Genomic DNA, 17722 nt, shown 5'->3' with positions numbered 1-17722 from the left:
AAATCGTTTTTGAGGAAAAGGAATGCTTTTAACATTTATGACAAGGACATAATGGTGTATGCTTCTTTATAAGGCATTTGAGTGTCTCTAATGTTATTTTTCCCATTTTAATGTAAGACCTTTCCCCGTGGTGCAAATTCCTTGTAAATATGCACCCACCTGTGCTTGGCAAATTTAGATTTTGAATGTTTGAGTTACATAGCCATGTTAAAAGTGACCCTAAAATGCTGCAAAGGCAATCAAAAAACGCTTCCATGTGTCTTAAGGACATTTTCAGTCATTTCCCCATGTGCAGTGTTTTCAAATTATGACTTGAAAATCGTTTTTGAGGTAAAGGAATGCTTTTAACATTTATGACAAGGACACAATGGTGTCTGCTTCTTTATAAGGCATTGGAGTGTCTCTGATGTTATTTTTCCCATTTTAATGTAAGACCTTTCCCCGTGGTGCAAATTCCTTGTAAATATGCTCCCACCTGTGCTTGGCAAATTTAGATTTTGAATGTTTGAGTTACATAGCCATGTTAAAAGTGACCCTAAAATGCTGCAAAGGCAATCAAAAAACGCTTTCATGTGTCTTAAGGACATTTTAAGTCATTTCCCCATGTGCAGTGTTTTCAAATTAAGACTTGAAAATCGTTTTTGAGGAAAAGGAATGCTTTTAACATTTATGACAAGGACATAATGGTGTATGCTTCTTTATAAGGCATTTGAGTGTCTCTGATGTCATTTTTCCATTTTAATGTAAGACCTTTCCCCGTGGTGCAAATTCCTTGTAAATATGCTCCCACCTGTGCTTGGCAAATTTAGATTTTGATTGTTTAAGTTACATACCCATGTTAAAAGTGACCCAAAAATGCTACAAAGGCTTTAAAAAAATGCTTTCATGTGTCTTAAGGACATTTTAATTCATTTCCCCATGAATGTAGGTAGGCCTCACCTTAAACAAACCTCTGGATAGGCCACACCTTATCGTCATCCTGAATTAATCATTTAAAATGCTAGGGACAGATTTATGATAGGTGTATGCCTCTTTTGCGCCACTGTGCGTCACTTTTGTGACGCAGTGGCGGTGCAAAAGATTTGCTATGTGGCGACAAAATTACAAATTGATGCATCTAGGCAGATGTGTCATGCTGTAAAAAAAACGTGCCACATGAAACCGATGCAGCAGTGATGCAAAAGATGCACCATGTTGGAAGACAGGCCTCACTTCATCTCCAACAAGATAAGAAGCTTAGGGATAGATTTATGATGACTGGTGCATCCCCAGGGATGTGCCAGTCATCCTGCGCCGCTGTTCCGCCACCCATGGTGCGCTGCATTTACAATGCGGCGCACCATGGGGCAAAAACGGCACAGATGCGTGACGCATCTGTGCCGTAAAGGTGGCGCATTGCTGGAGCTGCATCGCAAGTGCCATGCAGCTCCAGCAAGGCTCAGGGGTGCCCCATCTCTATTTAATCTGCAACCCTGAGTAGGCCTCACCTTAAACAAACCTCTGGATAGGCCACACCTTATCGTCATCCTGAATCAATCATTTAACATGTTAGGGACAGATTTATGATAGCCGTGTGCCTCTTTTGTGCCGCTGTGCGTCACTTTTGTGACGCAGCGGCGGTGCAAAAGATTTGCTATGTGGCGACATATTTAAAAATTGATGCATCTAGGCAGATGTGTCATGCTGTAAAGTCCTGTGCCACATGAAACCTGTGTCAGTTTTCATATAGGTGTTTTGTTGCAAGGTATGCATTAATTTGCAAGAAAGCCCTGTAAAACTAACACAGTGAAATTTAGAAGATTTCACTGACTCAGCTTTATAGCATTGCTGAATGAAATCATTACGCCTGTTTGAAACAGGCATAAGGAGTGATGCACCATGCAATGTGTGGCTTGCTCCTGTGCATTGCAGTAGACATGTTGCGCTTACGACGTGATTCCTGCAATGTACTGCTTTTGCGGTGCATCCCTGGGGATGCGTCAGTTAACATAAATCTGCCACTTTACATTTAAGTATGAGCAGGGGACACAGAGTTGTTGAGGCTTATCCAAGGTTAAGAAGAGATGAGTCCTGTTCACTGAAAACTTGGACATAGGCCTTACCTCCTCAGCATCGCTGGTCATGGCTAAATAATAGCTGCAAAATGTTACTCTTGTTAAACAATTTTACTATTATAGTCTCTGAGATTTGTGCCTTACTCTGCAACATCTCATTGTTGTTCTCTTTCTTTAAAGATAACGACAACATCAACATGAGCGACAATCAGCAATCAGTTGATCTCGACCTCATAATTGAACTCGTAATTGAAACATCAGTGGAAGTAGATCCCTTGGATGATTTAAATCCTGAGGATGAAGAAGAACATGATGAGGATGCAGATTTGTCAGAATTGTATGACATAGGGTGGGAAGCTGACGTGCTTGAGCCTATGGAACTATAAACATTTATTTTTAAAAATTTATAATAAATGAAAAGTAAAAATGTAAACCGTTTCATTTAAAAATAAAGCCACCTTCAAAAACAGGTTATGTGTAGTGTCTTCAATAAAATATTAAAATATGCTCATAAAATTAGATCAGATTCACATATAAAACAGCACAGGTAAAATTAATATGAATTCCATTTCTTTTCTGCTATTTCTGTATTCTAAATTTGCCAAGCACTAAAAAATGTCAAGTAGTGTGTTAAGTTTTTGATGACTGTTATTGATTTACTGTTTGGGAATAGTGGTTGAAAACATTTTTTATTATATTTTACCACAGATTCAACTGCAGATCATTTCAAGATTTCAGCATGCCAACTAAAGAAAGACTTAGAAAGGCTGCAAAACGTCAAAGACAGCAGGTACATGATATAATGCAGCAGTCCTCTAACAAAAAAACTTGTCAAGTCACCAAGAAAGCACCGGGTAAGAGCACAAAAACATTTATAAGAAATATTTGTAGTAAAAAAAATATTACTACAGAAAATGTTTCAGTCCAGAAAAAGAGAAGCATTTTAAACGGAAAGGAAAGGCCAATCAAAAATGTTACTGCTAGAGCAAGAGATAACTCTGTGCATGATAGTAGAAGGAAACAACAGTTTAGGGACATTCGTAAACGAATGTTCCGCAACAGGATAATTGGCAATTTGTTAAAAAATATTAAGAAAGGTCAACAGAAAGTGGTTTTTTATAAGAGAAAAAAAAAGTTGAGAAAGTTATTGATCAGGCATTTGAAATTAAACGAAAGTTATTTATTTTGATAATCAATAGAATTAGGAAGCTAAACAAGGCAATTTATGATTTCAAAAGAAATAGTAGATGGAAGAGAATAGTTAATCGTAGTAATTTTTGTGAAGTTTTTTCCGGAGAATGGATGCATAGTTCAAGTTGTGAGGCATTTTTTAATGAGAAGAGTTATTTCCAGGATAATGATTTGGTGCATGCAGTTGACACCAGTGGTCGAGCTTATGAAGTGAAAGATGGTTGTCCAGTTGAAAAAGAAAAACTTGTGACAACAGAGACAGAAGAGGTGTTAGGTAATGAGGTTTTAGGAAGACGTCCTAAGGGTCCTGTGTACACCTGGAAGTGTAGTAGTATTTGCAGTGTGCGACAGGATTCCATCAATTTGCTTTGTGATTTTGCACGGACATTTAATAAGAAAAGTTTGAAGCAGAAAATGAAGTTGTTGCAAGAATTAGATCCTTGCAGAGTGAGAGAAGTGACAGGTTTGCATGGTCATTCACTGGCTTGTCTTTCCAGAAGAGTATGCCAGAGTGTTTTTCATCATTTCAGGATGCTAGCAGTGCATCATAATAAAGTGAGGAAATTAGTTAGAATGTTGTATTATGCTAAGAGTCCAGCAATTATGCTTAAACAATTATGCGATGCTCTTTTGCATGGTTCAGAAGTAGATGTGAAGAATATTTGTGCAGAAATTGAGTTTTGTTACTTTGGAAGTAAAGAGGAGAATGTTGAAATTGACCAAGAAGAAGAGGGTAATGTGGAAGATAGAGTACAGGTTTCCAGTACAGATAATTTTCAGAGGGAAATTGCGACGTTTCAGGTGAAATCAAGTGAGAGGCCTAATTTCACTTGTGTGTGTTGTCGACGCACTTATTATAAGAATCAGACTAAGTTAGTGTATTTATATGCAAAAAGTGAAAGGGAAAATAATAGTGAATGGAAGGATTTCACAACATACTTGATGGTAGAAAATTGTTTTGATTTGGGATCGGATCAACGTGTGTGTACTTATTGTTGTAACAAATTAAATCAAAACCAGATGCCTGCTAGAGCAGTTCATAATAATCTGGAATTGGTTGAGATTCCTTCTGAATTAAAGGATTTAAATACTTATGAATCTATTTTGATTCAAAGTATCCATCCCTTTCAGGCTATTGTAAGAATGGAGCCAAAGACAGGGAAATTGCCTCCATCAGATTTACTGAGAGGATTAAAGGGAAGAGTTGTTTATTTGCCTCTAGATTTGAAGAAAAACATTAACACAATTGGAGTAGAAAAAGTGGAAGAGGAACCTCTGGTTATCTTAGTTAATGGGGTTCCGACAAAGAATAAGAAAATATGGCAAGATTTAGTGGATGTTAGGAAAGTCAAAAAGGCAACATTGTATTTGAAAAAAAATAATAAGTACTATAAGAATGTTTATGTTGCAGAAGAGGAAGTAAGTGAGGAAGAGGATAGCGATTTGTGTGCTGGTCAAATTGAGAAAGTAGAACCCTCTACTAGTGAAGAAATATATGAACATTATAGTGTTCATCCTTTGCATTCCAAGGAAGTCATGGGGAATGCTATTGAGTTGTTTCAAATGAAACAAGCCAAAGGGAGTCCCATTAGTGTTTGGGAGGAAAGTTTGGAAGCTCGGTGTTTCCCACAGCTTTTTCCAACAGGTCAGGGAGGAAGATATGATGAGCGACCTCATCAAATTCCTGCTTCTGAATACCGGACTTTGCGATTGTATGCAGGAGATGCTAGGTTTCGACAATGTATTCCCTATTTGTTTCATCTCCTGTTTGAAAGCGATCTGTCTGGACTGTCATATGCAGTGAACCACATCTTGAAAAGTGGTATATACATGCAAAACATCTCGGCAAGTGACTTTATGGATAAAGTCAATGTCCAAGACATTATTTTGGATTCTCACCTGATTAATCTCATGGCGTGTCAGCGTGGTACTAATGAGTACTGGTACCGTCGTCATGGTGATTTAAAATGTATGCTGAGGAACTTAGGAACTTCCACATGGTTCCTCACTCTGAGCTGTGCCGAGTATGGCTGGGAAGACTTACTTGAATTTCTACGAGAGGCAAATGGAAACATCGAAAACATCAAATTCAAGACACCCTGAGAACTGTGCTCTTTGGATCCAGTCAATGTATGCCGGTACTTCAATCATAGATTTGAAGCTATGATGTCTTTCATCATGAATAAGAAGAATCCACCTCTTGGAGAGGTGTTGGATTTCTTCTGGAGAAAGGAGTACCAAGCAAGAGGTGCTCCTCACATACATATGCTGTTGTGGATCAAGGATGCACCTAAATTTGGAACGGATCCAGAAGACTCAGTGATGAGTTTCATACAACAGTATTCTACGTGTGCTGTTCCAAACGCAAAGGAGAAGAAAAGCCTAAGAGAAAAAGTTCTATGTTTCCAAAGCCATCGTTGTGGAAAGTACTGTCGTCGTAAATTCCGAAACAAGGACAAGTTCTACACCAAATGTCGTTTCGGCTTTCCACGACCGGTGATATCTAAAGGAAGAGTAAACAGTTTAATGTCTTCGCTGCGACATAATGTGATGAAGAAATCACCTAAAAACACATACAATTTGAAGAGGAACGAAGAGTCCAAGTACATCAACGACTACAACCCGGTGATTTTGTCCATGTGGAATGCTAACATGGATATACAGTTTGTGGCTGATAACTGTATGGCTGTGGCTCGGTATGTGACATCTTACATCACCAAAAAAGAGAAGACAGAATTGAAGGATATGTGTGAGGACATTTCCCATGAAAAGAGCCTCAGTAAGAAGTTGTACAGTTTCAGTCTGAAGATGTTGTCGCATCGAGAAATCGGAGCTTACGAATGTTCTGACCGGTTGTCTTCAGCAAGTCTCTATGCCAAATCTAGGAGTATCGTTTGGGCGAGTCTTGGTCTTGCTGCAACGCGTAATCGAGATCTGAAACCTGTGCGGGAAATTGAGTATTTGGCGGAATAGGAGCCAAACAGTACCGACATTTTGAAGAGCAACATGTTGGATACATATTATCCAAATCGAAGCAGTCACCTCGAGAATGTTTGTCTGTATGAGGTTCTTCAAAATTACATATTCAAGAGGAACATCAAAGAAGATACTGAGAAAGGAGTGTATGCTGTAATTGGAAGTGAGGGATGTCTGGTCAAGCAAAGAAAATGCCACTTGGTAAACCATCGAAAATTGAGTGGCGAATCTCCTGAAAAAAAGGAGTTTTTCTATTTAGCACTTTTGCAACTTTTCAAGCCTTGGCGTGCAGAAGAGGAACTGCTTGGAGATTTCCTCTGTTACGAAGACTCTTTCACTGCCGCCAAGGAGACCATAGAATGTCCTGCTTTTCCCAAATATGTAGAAATGTTGAATGCGGAAATTGAGCAGGAAGCAACGATTGCAGCCGAGATTGCCAGAGACAGTTCTCAGGACAGTCAGAGTTCTGCTTCATTGAGTCAGGATCCACTAGGAGGACCTGTTATCGAAAATGAAGCTGCCACTGCTATGAATAAAGTGGAAAGAGCCATGCCACATGCTCAGGAGGATGCGGTTAACTTAGAAGAGTTGGAAAGACAACTCAACGTTGAGCAGAGGAAAATATATGACGAAGTTACCATGCAAATTGATAATGGATTAAGTCATGAGAAGAAAGAGTGCTCATGTACGTCGTTGAAGCCTGTCCGACTCTACGTGAGTGGAGAAGCGGGAACTGGAAAAAGTTTCCTTATTAAAGCAATTTCATGTTATTTGCAGGAAAGGACTGAGTCATCGCAGTCTTGTGTTGTCACCGCTCCAACTGGACTGGCAGCACATAACATTAAAGGGATTACTTTACATCGTTTACTGATGCTGCCAGTGGAGCATGACAACAAATTACAATATCACAAGCTATCTGGAGATGCTTGTTGTGAAGTTTCAAGAATCTTGAGGAAAATGAAACTTCTTATCATTGACGAAGTAAGCATGGTTTCCAATGTCATGCTTGCCTTTGTGCATTTGAGAATGCAAGAAGTTCTCAAAACAGAGTATGATGTGTTATTTGGTGGCAACCACATCATTGTTTTCGGAGATCTTCTGCAGCTGACACCAGTGAAAGGGCAACCTGTGTTCAAAATGCTCACGCATGAAGATACCAGGAAGTGCCTAGGGAGCATTGGCAACGTCAATATATTGTTAAACTTCAATTATGCTGAACTGCATGAAAATATGCGTCAGGCGAAGGATGAAGTTTACAAGAATATTCTACAAGATGTTAGAATAGGAAAAGTGACCGAGCATGGGAAAGAAGCTTTACATGCACGATTACTGTCAAATTTATATCCAGAACAAGATGTTGTGCCTGAGAATATTTTTCAGAAAATGACTGAGAAGAAATCTGGAATATGTTTGATGCCAACTCTTGCAGAATGTGCCATCTTCAACAACAAAATGTTGAATTTAGAAAAGCAAGAGATTGTGAAACTGGAAGCTATTGACAGAGTAGAGCATATGGGATCAACAATTATTTTGTCTGAGAATTTGAAATCAAAATTGGATTCATTAGAGAAGACTATATCTAAAACTGCAGGTTTTGAAAAGACTCTGAATGTGTGCTTGAACTGCCGTATAATTTTAAGAAGGAATTTACATGTTGAAAGAGGTCTGGTAAATGGATCAATGGGTAATGTTGTTGATTTTGTGAAATACAGAAATAGAGATGGAATTGAATTTTTAAAAATTAAATTTGATGGCATTAAGGAAGTACAGCTAATTGGTCGTTGTTCTGCTAGATTTTTGCTTGTAAAAGACTTATATGTTCGCCGTAAGCAGTTTCCTGTTTGCTTGGCATATGCGGTGACAATCCATAAATCGCAAGGTTTAAGTGTAGACAGTGCATTGGTGAATATTGGCAGTTCTGTGTTCAAGGAGGGTATGGCATATGTGGCATTGTCAAGAGTTGGAACTTTATCGGGATTGTACTTGATTGAGTGTGATGTCACAAACATTTGTGCGGATCTAGATTGTGTTAAGGAATACAATAGGTTGAGAAGAGAGTATGCGCCACATTTGCCTCAATATCCTTTGTTTGAGAAACGTGTGGTAGGCCGGAAACGAAGAAATGTGACCAATACTGGGGAGGTTGTAGCAAAAAGACGAAAAGTCGATGAACCTGAAATTATAAGCAGAAACAAAAAGGATTCTGTTGAAGATGTTGTTGGTTTTCAATTTGAAAACACTTCTTGTGTCAACTGCCATGCTAATGTAGTGGTTAATGTTTTGTTTTCTCTAGAAAATGTAAAAGAAGAGATTGTGGTCAATTCTGATCAAAGATTATGCAGTTTGTTAAATTCTGTGTTAGAGAAATGTAGCACTGATAGAACAAAAATAGAAAGTGTGTCTGAAATTCGAAATCTGTTAGACAGATGTTCAGGCCAAACACAATTCTCTCAAAATATTCAGCAAGATTGTCAGGAGTTTTTGATGTATATGCTTGATGTATTGCATGCTGAAGGTGTAGATGTAGATCACCTGTTTGGGCTTTCTTATCAATGGCAGCATGACTGCGAGAACTGTAGGGTATCAAGTACTACTAGTGTAGACTCAGAAAGATTTATATATTTAACTTTGCCAGACAGTAAATCAGTCTCTTTTAATAAGCTAGTAAAAGCAGCTGATCACAACATGGAGTGTAGCCAATGTAAATCTGAAATGATGTCAATATTATTTATACGAACATATGGCCAGTATGTCATTTTAATGTTCCAACGATGTAGGCCTGATGGAACAAAATTGACAACTTTAATAAAAAAATTTGTAGCTTCACAGTTGTCAATATCAGGAAGGACTTTTGTAACTGCAGCAATTATATATCATGACGGTCCTTCAATAACATCACGACATTACACAGCTTATTTAAAGTCTAGAAATGGCTGGTCATTCTGCAACGATTCTGTTTTAATTTTCAAAAAAAAATTGCCGTATGACCTTAAAAATTCTTACCTGGTGTTTTTAAAACCAAAATTTTAGGGAAAGAATCTTGGGATGTGCTCTGAGGAATTTCAAGAAGTTCTAATGGCTCCTACACGATTTGGCCTTGAGGATAAGTGTAGTACAGAGACATAACTTCTTACCATAACACTGGACGTCATGGAAAAATAACTGCACTTTGAATGAGTTCAGAAAAACTATTTCTTTTTATAAGCTAATTCAAGCAGCCAATCAAAACATGGAGTAGAGGGAATGTAAGTCTGCAATGCTGTCTACTGTTTTATATTGCTTTGTGATTAAAAGTGATGTAGAGAATTAAATAATTGTAGTAGTCATAGAGGTAGTGTAAGTCTGCTTCATAGTAAGCAGTATCAGTGTCATAGGAAATGTAGAACATGAGTGAGCAAGAAGGGTAAGATATTAGTAGTCCAGGATGGTGAAAATGATCTTCAACATTTTAATTCTGAAAGTTGCGGAAATACAACATGACGGGATTGGCTTACAAGAATTCCAAGAGTTATAAATGGCTCTGACATGATTTGGCCTTGTGGAAACATGTGCTAGAGAGCGAGAAGTCATTTATTGTATGTAACATATTTTTCAAAACGATGGAGGTTTTCTTTCAGAAAGTGGCGGGCTGAAAGTAATAACAGCACAACAGAGTGTAAGCTGTTCATAGGACATCCTTCGACGTCATGGAAAGTAAGTTAACTTTAAGGAGTTCTGAATTCTGATTTGTTATGTTGTATGGGTTTTTTAAGCACAATCATTTTGATTGTGTTTTTTTTCCCCCCGCTGTTATATGATGAATACCTTCAAGTCACTGTTTTTAGTGAAATTTGATACATTCTGAGAACAGCAAAAATAAACCATTTAACATGTATAATTAATTCTGTACTGTTTGCATTTATGATGTACATGTAGAACTGTGTAGGAGGCATGGAGAAGGAGAGGCTTCTGTAAGTGTTAAAGTTGTTGCATACAGTGCTCATATTCTACGTAGTCTTTCATATGATAGGTATCTCATTGTGGAAAAGTAGTCTAAGCAAAGGAAACACAGGTGATATGATTGTGGAATGAGCAAAAAAAAATTGCACGTTTTTCAATTATATTACCTGTGTTTCCTAACATTACACATCACATTGTGTAGATGAGGTTTAGGCCTGTTCCTGGAGACAGAGGAGGTCTGACATTTGTTCAAGAGTGCAGTGGACATGACTCACTTCGTTGATAGGCCTGCACATGTATTATCTCCTCTGTATTCTTCAACTAACCTAAATTTCATCTGCAACTCTGAGTAGGACTTACCTGAAACAAATCTGTGGATAGGTTACACCTTATCGGCATCTTGAAACAATCATTTAAAATGTTAGGGTCAGATTTATGATGGCCGTGCGCCTCTTTTGCTCCGCTGTGGGTCACTTTTGTGTAAAAGATGCACCATGTTGCAAGATAGGTTTCAGTTCATCTCCAGCAAGATACCATCAGTTTAAAATGTATATAATTAGCACTGTGTAGGGGGCATGTGGAAGCTGAAGCTTTTGTAAGTGTCAAAGTTCTTGCATGCAGTGTGCATTTCTGGGTACTGTTTCATATGCTGGACTACATCTGCACTATGAGATACCTAAGCAAAGGAAACACAGGTGATGTGATTGTGAAATGAGGAAAAGAAACTCCACATTTTTCAATTATATCACCTGTGTTTCCTAAGTTTACAAATGACATTGTGCAGATTAAGTTTAGGTCTGTCCACAGACACAAAAGAGGTCTGGCTTTTGTTCAAGAGTGAAGTGTACATGACTTACTTCATTGGTAGGCCTTCACATGTATTATCTCCTCTGTACTCTTCAACAATTCGAAATTTCATTTGGAACCCTGAGTAGGCCTCACCTGAAACAAACCTCTGGATAGGACACATCTTATTGGCATCCTGAAACAATTATTTAAAATGTTAAGGGCAATTTTATGATGGCTTTGCACCTCTTTTGCGCTGCCATTGCATCACTGTTGTGAGACAGCAGCAGTGCAAAAGATGCACCATATTGCAAGATAGGCCTCACTTCATCTGCATCCAGATACTGTTAGTTTAAAATGTATATTTTTAGGACTGTGTAGGGGCATGGAGAAGCAGAGGCTTCTGTAAGTGTCAAAGTTATTGAAAAACTGTTTGTCCTTCAATCTTTTCCCTTGTCTTTTCTAATTTTTAAATACATGTTTTAATATTTTTCAAATGTTTGTTCTCTCTCTCACAGATTGAAAGTATAAAAATTACAAGTGACTAAGTTAACGACAATTATAAGGTAAATGTTTTGTACTCTTTTCGTTACATTTCTATCACATTTAACTTCTATTAGTTTCACTACTTCATTTCTTTAACCCTCACTTTCCTGCCTTTGCTACTTCCCTCAATCCTTTCTCTATTACTTACTTACTCTACTCCTTCCACTATTTTTGTCAGTCCCTCTCTTCTCATACTTCGTCACTCTTGTTCACTCACTCTGTGTCTATTACTCTCACTGTTTCTGACTGACCACTCTTTCACTACTTGTTCATTATGCTTTCTCTCTGTAGTTCGAGCACAGTAAGGGGCATATTATCAACACAGGCAATACATTTATCAGTGTTTTTATCGGCAGAAAACTGCCGCAAAAGTGGCTTTAGCAGCAGTTTTCTTCTGGAAAAGCGGCTTTAGCGGCAGTTTTCTGCCGATAAAAGCAGTAATTATTGGCAGAAAACTGCCGCAAAAGCGTCTTTAGTGTCAGATTTCTGCTGATAAAAGCAGCAAAAATGTTATCGCCTATGTTGATAATATGCCCCTATGTTATTTACATTTCTTTGCTGTTTCAATCATTCCTTTTCTGTTACTTCTTCTTTTCTGCATTGTGTTTTTTCTCTGTTATTCCGATGTTTTAATCTTAATTTGATTATTCATTCACATTCTCTAAGAAACTCTTGTTTGTTATTCTTCTACTCTCTTTTTCTACTCTCTTTTTTTTCTCACTTACTTATCTATTTTGTTTTTCACAATTATACTCTCTTAAATCTTTTCTTCAGTAAATAGATCTATTAAACAGTATCTCTACTTTACTCCCTATAGCTGTCTTTCTTTTAACATAACTGTCTGTTTCCTTCCCTTATAATTACTCTTCTTTTTTTTTTTTTTTTTTTGGTTCGCTCCCGGTTCGCGTACCGGAGAGCAAACGGGGAAGCGAACCAAAAGAAATAGAGGTTGGCAGAGTTCCAAATATTCTACCAATTTTTTTATAACAGGGAGGTAGTTCTGAAAAGAACTTTTTTTTATTGTTTTTGTTGTTTTATATTTTTTTTATTATTTTTCTGAACATTTTTTTACTTTTTTTGTATTTTCTGAACAGTTTTATATTTTTTTGGGGTTTTTTTGCGGGGGGGAAACGAAAACGATTCATTGTAAAGGGCTCAACAGGAGCAACAAAAAAAAAAGAATTTATTGTCTGGGGCGTTTCGGACAATCATGATTGTCGATAGCTCTGTTGATCAGAGTGATGCTACTTTCTCTGTAGCAAATGAACCCATTGCAATGCACGCACACTTGTTTCACTTCCCCAAATTTCATCTGAATATTTGGGACCAACTCCCTCGCCTCTGGTCCCGTCACTTCCGGCACAACTGATCTTCTGGCCATAGAAGGAGGATTATCTTGCTGGTCACGTAACTGTGCAGCACTGTAGTTGTTAGGATGCCACCTACTCATATGGCGATGCATCGTGTAATTGCCGTAACTGTACTTTTTCTCGGTGCCTCTGGATAGGCTTTCTTTACATATAAGGCAAGTTACGTACCGTGCATTGACTTTTTTTTGGCCCTGGGGATAACTAAAAAATTGCCAAATATAATTTACTTTCACATGAGACCTCCTGGGCTCCTCACGCAAAAATTGCCTCTCTTGCTGCTCTTCCTCTTCTTCCTCTTCTTCCTCCTCTTGCTGAATAATAACTTCAGCAGGTGGTCCTCTCTTCTTTGGATGTGGTGGAGGTGGTGGGGAAGCACCAGCTGAAGCTACTAATGAAGCCATTGCTCACTAATCACAAAGGGTCTTTCTCTCACAAAGATGAAAGTCAGAGTGAGGAAAGAAGGAGGGGTTTTCATCATTTGGAAAAACAATAGTTCTAAACCATTGAAAAGTGTTACTTTTAGGTCACATGACCTAGTCTTACATCATTAGGAAACCAAAAGTGAAATGAACCAATGAAAAGTGTTATTACCGAGTCACATGACTTGTTGTGTTTACGTTATGCGCTTTGGGCCGCGTCCCGGATCGCTTCCGGGAAGCAGCGCTTCGCGCCTCGGTTCGCGTACCAGTTCGCTTCCGGGTATGCTACCTTGGCGCGTCATATGACGTATTACGCGACAACGCGATACGTCACGCTGACGCGACGCGTCACGATGTTGTTTTCTAACTCAGCAGTTGCGCAAACGGAACGTTTACCGGTTCGCGGACCGGGTCGCGGCACCAATTGCGCTAACGGGAAGCTAACCGGTTCGCGTACCGGGAGCGAAACAAAAAATATAATTAAAAAAAAAAGTATTAAAAACATGTAAAATATATTTTTTGATTTAAAGAAAAATACATTTTAAAGCTTGAGTTATTTGCTATTAAAAAAACATTGAAATTCACTGAAAAAACCATAGGTTATAGACCATATATAGTTAGGAATTAGCATTTAAAAAACCTTATTTTACTCACACAAAACCATTGAAATTCCATATATAGTTAGTTGTACTAACTATATATCGCGCACCCGCAATCCACTGCTGATCATGTCACATATTACATCATTCATGACATGGTCAGTGACATCACTGATGACATCACTGATGACATCACTGATGACATCTCAAATGACATCACTGATGACATCACTGATGACATCTCATTTGTCATTACTGATCACATCACTGATGACATCATTCATGTGATAATACGATGAACCTCTTCAGACTCTAATATAACCTTAGATACACTCAGTGTAAACAGACACTCACAGACTGTCACTCATCCATGGAGTTACTCAGACACTAAGTCAGTCATGCAAAGAATCAATCACACCTCCATTTCCTCAACTATACAGTTATACACACCTTACTTATTCAAACATATACTAACACATATTTACTCTCTTTTACATTGCCTGATACAAGTACACAATGATCCATACAGCCACTCACACATTCACTGACTCTTATGCACAGTTATTTATATATGTCAACTGTCACATGTACTGTGTTTTACATATGTACTTACTTTGACATGTAGCACTGAGATATCCATTCACTCACCAATGCACTCAGTCAACCGCCCATACAGGTGTTTCCACATGCACTTTTGAACCCATCCATCTATTGAATTAACTGCTAACACATCTATGCACAGAGTCATACACCTCCCAGCCTTCACACACACACACTCAGTCTCCCATACAAATACTTGGGCAACCAATCAATAACCCATATACTTACTCATATAGCTACTGATCAACACATGCAGCTGTTTACAGAACAACAGACATAATGATGCACAAATTAAGACAGTTTAGTCACTAACTCATGCACTCAGTGACACACATGTATTCACTCACTCATACAGTCAATCATGCACCTACTAAATCCTTCATCCAGACACTTATACATCCACTCATTCTTCAATATGTAAGACATATTTTAACTTTACAGAAACATACAGTCACTGGATGTTGTCATCAGTGATGTCATCAGTGATGTCATTTGAGATGTCATCAGTGATGTCATCAGTGATGTCACTGACCATGTCATGAATGATGTAATATGTGACATGATCAGCAGTGGATTGCGGGTGCGCAATATATAGTTAGTACAACTAACTATATATGGAATTTCAATGGTTTTGTGTGAGTAAAATAAGGTTTTTTTAAATGCTAATTCCTAACTATATATGGTCTATAACCTATGGTTTTTTCAGTGAATATATATATATATATATAAGAAAAGCGTTTTTTGATTTACCAATAACCTTAGCGCCGTTTGATGAATCTTCACGAAATTTTCAAAACTAGTGGGGCGCTCCGGTCAACTCCTGTCTTGAAAGTTTCGGTGTAATTCGTCAAGCGTTTTTTCCATGTGAATTTCCATAGGAACTTAAGACAAAGCTACAGCCAGAAACTGCATAATAGACACAAAATTTGGCAAAAAGGTAGGTTTTGGCTCAGAAAGCGATTTTCTTTTAAACGGTGTAAATCTATTCAGGTGTTCCTGAGAAATTAAAGAAATAAAAGTTATGATATCTGTGGCCAAGGAGGGTTTGTGAACCCTCCCAACCACAAGCTTCATTTTAATTGGCTGCCAACACTCCAAACCAGGAAGTGTTGGCTGCCATCTTGTGACTCGGTAGTACCAAGTCACAAGAAAACAGTAGAAAAACTTTAAATAACAAGAAAAGGGGGCAGAGTAGAAACGCCCTGACCCCCTAGGCCTGCTCTGGAGGTCCCACATGGACCTCCAGGGCCAAAATAAGCATTTTAAAAACAGGTTTTGACAGAATTCGCGTTGGGGTTGCGTATCCCGCCGAAAATATTTTAAAAAATGAAGCGCATAGGCAATCAGGTCTCTTTACTCACAGACCCACTTTTACCTCCTTTGCCGCAGACGAGGACGCGAGGCGTGTTATGGTCACTGCATCCCTTATGGGTTTTTTAAAGGATTCCCTGGTAGAGTTCGGCTGTGTAAAAAGAACTGCCCCTGCACCGCTGACCAATTTTCAAGGTAAGTGAAGATCCGACATTTATCGGGGTCGGCGTGACTTTGGTTGTCAGCACAGTGTGTGTGTCAGAAAACCTGGTTTTGCTTCTGTCTTTTGCACCTGTGCTTCCCTCCCATCTGTTTTAGGTGACACTTGCATTTCCCTGCAAAAACAAGCTTCCAGTTCCAACCTTTCATGCGTTTACCCCACTGGAGTTTTATTTTTGAAGGCATTTCGTTGGGAATGGCTATTGGACAAGGAACTGGTAATTTGTGGGATGTTTAAGAAGCAGCAGCCCTGCCATTCCGATAAAAAAAGAGGAGAGGAAAAGGTGCAGAACAGAGAGAAAAGTGCTAAACTCAGTTGTCCTCTCTCAGAGGGCTGAAGGCAGGGAGGAGGTGATACTCCACCAACTGTCTGCAGTATTCAAAGGTGTGCAGAGATACCTGGAAACTGCTGCAGCTTCATTTTCTTCGGGTAAACAGCAACCCCTCACCTCCCAACTAACCGGCATTTCAACCTCTTTGGCGAAATCCACTTCACACCGAGACAAAAAATCGCCTACTACCCAATGTAGAGATTAAAAACAATAGCAGATTTTGACAACTGTTTTTTTATGGACAGGACTTGGGGGAAAAACCTTCTGGCTGCCAATGGACTGAAAACAGACATTTCATTCTATTATTATTGACAACGCTCGGGCTACTGGACTGTTTTGTGTCAAATTTCTGGCTTGGTGTTGCAGGGCACACCATACGCAGATCCATTTGCTTGGATTATTTCTGCAAAGGGACTGGAAGTGAAAAGAGAAGCGTCTACTCGCAGTGAGGAAAATGCAAAACGCCGTGTTCCCAAAACGCAGGGAGGGTGTTCCACTATCATAATGGTATGCATACTAATGTCCTCTGCTGTGTTTAAGTTTAAGTTTATTTTATTTTTGGATAGTTAGTTAAAACCATTGCAATAAAAACTATTCCAAAATTCATAAAACATCCATGTTTAAAACCAATAAAAGCCAAAGAGTGAAATATTCATTACAGTTTAAATTGATAGTTCAATTGTGCTGATTAGGGACAAACAATAATTCGCTGGATGCTGGAAAGTACGTATCTCAGTTTTCCCTTGCTCTCGCCCAGCTTAACCATTTATCGTGTTTTCCACATGGACTCTGCTTGTTGCAACATGTGTCCCTCTGCTGCTGGTGGTCATCCTTGATAAGGTTCTGCTAAGTCCTTTTGCCCGTCTACTGGTCAGCTTGGGTCGGCGGGTTTTGTAAAGCATTTTTTGATATTTATGGTGTTCTCCGTTCAGCCACCATCAGAAATTTTACAAATCTGCAATTTAGTTTGCCATTTAACAGGTTTAAGCAGTCCAGCAACGCTTGCCTTCTGGTGCGGGTGCCTTTCTACTTAAATGGTTCTTTAAGGAACTGTTGTCGTGCTTGGTACAGCTCTTCACATAGACATATTACGTGAAGGATGTCGCCATTGTTGATGTTAGACAGCCTGCAAGTATTTTGTCCATTTGTCCTCAGCCTTGCTGGTAGGTGCTCAGTACATGGAAGAATCCCCAGTCTGTACCTTAAAAAGTTCATTTTTATGGCTTTGGGATAAAGTATGTTTGTGGAGTTAATGATTTGTAGGAGTTGAGAGTCATCCATGCGTGAGATCTTTTTGAGAAACTCGCCTTGTCCTCTAGTAAGGAGAGTAATTTTACATTTTTCTAGATTAATTTTCTGAAGTTGGGGTGACCGAGTTGT

This window comes from Lissotriton helveticus, chromosome 4_1 (genome assembly GCF_964261635.1).
Source record: "Lissotriton helveticus chromosome 4_1, aLisHel1.1, whole genome shotgun sequence".
NCBI classification, from domain to species: domain Eukaryota; kingdom Metazoa; phylum Chordata; class Amphibia; order Caudata; family Salamandridae; genus Lissotriton; species Lissotriton helveticus.
This window is presented reverse-complemented; position numbering follows the sequence as displayed.